General features: G+C 32.5%; 1 long non-coding RNA gene across 2 annotated transcripts; it reads left to right on the top strand.

Annotated features, from left to right (window-relative positions):
- Nucleotides 1-571: 571 nt before the first annotated feature.
- On the top strand, nt 572-5739 carry LOC143044233 (uncharacterized). 2 transcript variants are annotated; one of them, XR_012968601.1, is made up of 3 exons: nt 572-706; nt 2453-2889; nt 4586-5739. It is a non-coding gene; the product is annotated as an uncharacterized LOC143044233 (long non-coding RNA). The 2 variants fall into 2 exon arrangements; XR_012968602.1 differs by lacking the exon at nt 4586-5739 and having other exon boundaries at nt 2453-2931.
- Nucleotides 5740-6889: the final 1150 nt, after the last annotated feature.

Raw genomic sequence — 6889 nt, 5'->3', positions numbered from 1 at the left:
ACAATTACATGACAACGACATGATACGTTTTAGAACATGAATTTTAGTTGTCCCAATAAGGATGGACAATTCTTGCATGTTCCTGCACTTTTCCTTCGCTAACCGTGTATTGCTACCTCAGCCGATTTTGTCTAGATGGATTACAATCGTCACTATGTCGTGACTGATTCTGCTGTATCGCATCATAATCGTAACAGTATTATGTGATTTCTGGACAGTGTCTTCTGGAACAGGCATGATCCAGATTTTGCCGAATGATGCTGAAAAATGGTCTCTAACTGCAGGAACATGTCAGTTTATGGCATGTCGTAGTCCTAAAATACTTTCGAAGAAATACATTTTTATTAATGATATTTCTAAGAATATTTTTACGATAAACCGGATTTGTTTAATGTTTTTTGTTGTTGTCTGTATCATATAAAAACTAAAACAATAGTTTTAATGGTGTAATAAATCAAGTTAATTGTATTTAATTAGTCTTAACGCAGACTGGATTAATAGTGCTGTCAATTTCATTTGTCACATCTTTTAATTGCATCAAATTTTTTATTCCTTAGTAAAATATATAAACGGAAAATCTGATTTTTCCGTGACAACATTCTACGCGGAATCATCATATTTACACTGTGCACAATTGAGGGAATGGATCTTACTGTGTGCAAGTTTGTACTTATTTTTCTTGTGACTTTTCCAATATTCACAACAGGTAAATTTTAAAGATATTATTTTTTTAATATGATCTCTTTATTAAAAAGTTCACAGATATACATTTCAAAGTGTTTTGTAAAATTTGATTCTTATGCACGTGGAATTTGTCGTCTAATGTGAAAATGGTTTTTTTTTCAAGGTCACCACAAAAAGTGCTAGTTGACACTATAAGAAATACACGATTTTGATTTCAATGAAAATCTTTCACTGATAAAGTAGTTTCTATATTTGTATCATGTTTTAATCTATAAGTTGTTTGCTATGTGTAAAGATGCTATAATCCATCATGGTCGAAAGACAACATAAATAACAAAGGACCCATATATGAAGTGAAAATAACAGCTGTATTTGGCTTACACTTTTTTCTGTCATCTTTGCTCAGAGGGGGAGGGGGTCTCAACATGGGTTTTTGGGTACAGATGTGCAGCAGGAATTTCAAACCCCTTTCATTTATTGTAGTCTTGTGAAATCCTGACCCAGTAACATATTTCATAGCAAAATAATAAACCATTCAAATATTCCCCAGTTATCACATATTACATTTTTTACACCTTGACTTAAAAAACAATCATTTATACAAAAATCTAATCGAAAGATGAAAATTATTGACCCATTGACATATTAACTTGGTGAAATCGCAACCCATTGATACATTTGATGTGTAAAAAAAGACCCATTCCAGCGGCACATCTGTATATACCTAATTATAGGAAGAGACCCCCCGTGTCTTTGCTCTAACACATTTTTCTCCTTATTAACTTTTTTTATTTTAGTGTCAATTACGGGTCATGGCAAAACCTCCTATATACGTGTTTATTCCACACAGCTCTAAACTGTACTTACATGTAAGTTGTATAAACAAACTTCGAATAAGAATATTAGTTATCTTGGTGTAATCAGGGGTGTACAGAATTTTACACCGTTGTTGAAAATTCATACACCCTGAGGCGCAGCCGAATGGGTGTATGATTTTTAAACAACGGTGTAAAATTCCGTACACCCCTGATTACACCAAGATAACGAATTTATTTCTTATGAACAATTCCTTTACTCATTTTGAAACCAGGATGTAAAATTGAAAAAAAGGTTATGAAAAATTTACAGTGTAACATTTTTTCAATGTCCATGTTGCTGCACATTGTAAAATATTTTTTACTTAATTTTTGGAAAAAATCAGAAAATTTTTTGTGTTCTTTGAGTTTTCCGGGAAAATTTTTTTTTAAAAATATTTTTTAAAATTTTTTGAATTTTTTTTTTTTTTTTTATGAATTTTTTGAACATTTTATTTTGATTATTTATTTTTTTGTCTTTTTTTGTCTTTTTTTTCTTTATCTTGGCAAAAACAAAAATTCTGAAATTTTTGGCAAAATTTTATTTATCCCGGGGTGAACCAGGGTGGGGTGTTATTTACACCGGGGTAATTAACCAATCAGATTGCAGTATTTTTGCTGCATAAGAAATAATCAGACTTATTACCGAGGTTTGTATTACAATGACTAACACGACAGGTGCATCATGATTACCGAGATCATCCTCACTTTTTGGTGGGTTTCGTGCTTCTCAGTTTGTGGTTTTCTATGTTACGTTTTATGTACTGTTGTTTCTATGCTTGTCTTTTTCTCTTTTAACCATGGCATTGGCAGTTAATTTTTATTTTTGAGTTTGAATAATCCTTTGGTACATTCTGCCTTTATTTTACACTTGAGTTTTACCAATGCTAAACATTTTTCCATTTTTTTTATAGCATCAGTTGATCCTGAATGTGTAGCTAAAGGGAATAGTGGGGATTGTCAATTTTACAAATGTTTTGAACAACAACGGCAATGCGGTTCGTCTGGGTATCTTCTGGCATTTGCATACAAGTACTGTAACAGACGAAAGAGTTTCTTTTCAAGTTTTACAACAGCTGGACAAAAATCTATGGACTGTGCGACGCCATGTTTAACAAAAGCTCTGATAGGAAAATACAAAGAATCTTTGGGTCCAGGACAGAAATGTAATGAGTTGAAGACGTATGCGTTTAACGCACATGTCAAATGCTACCAGAACTGTGTATCTTGTGATGTCTATTTATCCAACAAGGCGGTTGTGCATAAAGTTTACAGTTTCTCAGATCCTCTAACACTAGAAGCTTGGAAACAAATCTCAGCGTTCGAAAAAAAGTGCAATATTGGTTAAATAGTAAGTAGTTAATATGTAAATAATAAAAATATACATATTGCATTTATTGTTGTAGTTGAGAAGGAAGCATTAAGTTACAGCAAAAAAAAATACTGTCACAAACAAATAAATAAAGACAAAACAAACAAACAACTGCATTTAAATAAAGGCAAAAACAGTATACCGCTGTTCGAAATTCATAAATCGATAGAGAAAAAAAAAACAAATCCGGGTTACAAACTAAAACTAAGGGAAACGCATCAAATATAACAGAACTATGACACACAAAAAAAACACAACATTAAAATGTAACACACACATAAACGAACTATAATATAACAATTGCAATTTCCCTGACTTGGTACAGGGCATTTTAAAATAAAAATGGTGGGTTGAACCTGGTTTTGTGGCATGCCAAATCCCCCGATGAATAATAGCCAACAAAAGGTATCAGGTTAAAAATTTGATACGCCAGACGTGCGTTACGTCCACACAAGACCAACCAGTGACGCTTAGTAAAGCTTAAAAAAAACCTTCAAACTGAAGACTTAAATTCATTAGTCTAAAGTGGAAACAATTAAAATAGAAACAATTAAATCGTGAAGACGATAAGGATCTACTCTACTTTCTTTAGAAATCTGTGATGTTTCGAACATATGTTTCTGTATTTAAAAAATTGGAGATTTTTAGTTTTACGGAACAACTTATAAAAGAGACGAATTTTCATTTCCTATCGTTAATTGTCCATTTTCATAATGGTGACGTTCCTTTGTCACCATCTTATGGTTTTTATATATCTCAACTTATACGATTCGCACGTGTATGTAACAATGTATTAGATTTTAGCGAGAGAAACTTGTGTATTACAGAAAACTTATAAATACACCAGGGTTTTCGATAACACAAACTAGTCAAAACAACTTTTCCACAATGGTTTACTAAATTTTATCATCGGTACAAGGACATTATTCGTAAATATAATTCAACATGCAAACATCTCATACGCTCAGGTATTTCACATCCATTTTTTGTAGTAATATTCTTTACAAAGCACGAAAATGTCGGCATTTACCTCAAAAGCTAACAAAACCTGTAAACATAATTATTCAGAAGGGATATAGTTACGATACTGATGTCAGGTCATTCAAGATGGCAAATTTTGCTTTATTATTGATTCACTTATAGGGTCTTTGCATCGGAAATAAACACATTTATTCTAAAACCAGTTATTGGTATGATACGGGTTATGTTGTTTTCATATATTTTATGATGCATGGTATAATACTAATTCCCTAATGGGAGGGATTGAACTTGATTTTTATAGGATGAAGACATAATCTTTCAATCAGTTTAATTGAGTTATGGAGCTGACATGTCAGTAACTGCTAGTAGTCCTTTGTTATAAAGGTATCATTGTCATTTTGTATAATTTCGTTTGTTACTTATTCTTACATCGGACTCGGACGTCTTAAGAACTGAGTTTTACTGTGCGTATTGTTGTGTGTTTGTTTTTTTTACATTGAATAGATGTATCAGCGGGGATTGAGATCTCAAAAACATGTTTAACCCCGCCGCATTTTTGCGCCTTTCCCAATTCAGGATACTCGAGCTCTGGCCTTTGTTAGTCTTTTATGGTTTTTAATTTTAGTTTCTTGTATATATTTTGGAGTTTAGTATGAGGTCCATTATCACTAAACTAGTATTCATTTTTGTTTAGGGACCAGCTTAAGAACACCTCCGGATGCGGGAGTTTCGCGCTGCATTAAAGACCCATTGGTGGACTTCGACTGTTGTCTACTCTTTGGTGGGGTTGTTGTCTCTTTGGCATATTCCGAATTTCCATTCTCAATTTCATTATATATATATATAATTGTCATTTTTCTTATATTGACACGATCTAATTTTTCAAGGCTTGTTGATATTGACAGACAACATATTATCTACCTCAGGCATAGATTACCTTAGCTGGATTTGGCAAAACTTTTAGGAATTTTGGTCCTCAATGCTCTTCAACTTTGTACTTTATTTGGCCTTTTTACTCTTTTGGATTCGAGCGTCACTGATGAGTCTTTTTGTAGACGAAACGCGCGTCTGGTGTATACACAAAACTTAGTCCTCGTATCTATGATGAGTTTATTTCATAGATTTCTGCGAAGACATTTTGGCTTTCTTCATGATAAACTTGTAAAAAATATAAAACGATGGAATCTGATTGATGATGGGGCCACTCTCCACCAGAGACAACATAATGTAGAAAATTAATTCAAAACTATTGTTCAGTGAACGACCCTCAACAATAAACAAAACACATACCGCATAGTCAGTTATAAAAGGTCCAGAAATGTCAAGTTTAAAATTATTCAAACAGCCTGATTATGTACAAAACAGTTAACGAAAACCGAATATGATAGGCAGCAACAAACGAAAATCACCGATGCTGGCGCTAAACCTTTCACAGTGGTGTGCAAATAAAACAGTCCCACATAAGAACAAACTATAAAATTAATTGCAATGGCCATAACCCATCAAACACCGATACACAGCACACAAAAAAAGCTATTTAAACACACAAGACACAAAGTACAGATCCGAGAGTAGTCCAAGTTACTGAAAGCTAGATTAAAACCAATAACAAAAACAAAAAAAACCATCATGTATCTAAGACTAAAATAGTATTCAATTGATAAGTGTAAAGAGTTCATAAACAGGCAGATAAAAACACGAACTTGTCTAATGGCAAAATATAGATATCGACAGATAGTGATACCGTGAATGTTTATATTGTAACAAAATGTGGGTTCCCTGAAATGGAACTTGTTTCCCCTATTATTGTGTGATGACGTTGTTTAAATCGTACTGATAATTGACTTTTCTTATTATATATTTCTTGTATGGGTCGTTTTCAAAAAATGTCGAATTTTCAGTACACCCATGCTAACTTTTTTTATTTCTAATGGAAATTTCAGTTGTAATGGTTTAAATGAAAGCTTGTCAGATTTGTGATTCAGTACATTAATAATAAACACACCTTACATCTATTTTGATAAGATTAAACTGCATTTAAGACCCATTTTGGGGGTATTTGTCTGCGTACAGTGTCAGAAAATCACATTTCAAATGATTTTTTTGCGATTTTCTGATCGGCTTGATATCTGCAAAAGGGACTTTTTAAGAACGTTAAATATTACTTTAACGAAAAATCGTAGCTTCTATATCATTGTATGTAACATATTATCTACAAACTAAATCGAATCTGCGTACAGGAGGTTCATGTCTTTCCTGTTACCGCTACTTAAATCAGCCGTTAAATTATTCTCCCTATGAATATTGAATCAGTCAGTGTTGATCTTAAAAGTACAAAGTAATCTTTACATTTAAAACGCCTCGTTTCTTGAACGACAGTGTAGAGAAAAGAAATTTCAAGACATTTAGTGAAAAAAATATAGCGTACTTTTTTTCATGTCTATGCTGTTACCACCAATTTTGATTAAATACACCAACAGTATACTTGTAAAAATTGCAATAACGTGTTGGAAACCAAATTCACAATAGAAAAACATAATCACTTCACCAAAGGGAGTAGTTATTTCACAACAGCAATCAAAAACGAAGAAATTTGTCTATCCTGTTATGTCTATCCTGTTACTATGGTTACTATGGTTACAGTAACAGGATAGACAATTGTAGACAAAAACGTCGTTAATTTTTTTATCTTAACATATAGGTGCAAAACGAATGAAATATTTCGTTTTTTGAAGTCATCTTAAGGTTATAACGTCTTAATCTTCCCAATTAGGCATTCGCAGGTGCAATACTGATATCGGTAACAGGATAGACAAAAAGGTAACAGGATAGACTTTTATATAGTAATATATCAGAAACTTACGTTCCTGTTACCAATGAAATATAGAGAAAAGTAAACTAACTTATGAGGGATTTACTTGATGTTGGGTTTATTTGAAAGGGTGAAAAAATGCCGAACAATATAAATTGCTATCTTAGACTTGCATTACTGGTGGTA

This window comes from Mytilus galloprovincialis, chromosome 9 (assembly GCF_965363235.1).
Source record: "Mytilus galloprovincialis chromosome 9, xbMytGall1.hap1.1, whole genome shotgun sequence".
NCBI classification, from domain to species: Eukaryota; Metazoa; Mollusca; class Bivalvia; order Mytilida; family Mytilidae; genus Mytilus; species Mytilus galloprovincialis.
Note: the sequence above shows the minus strand (reverse complement) of the source record. Positions and strands in the feature narration are given on the sequence as shown.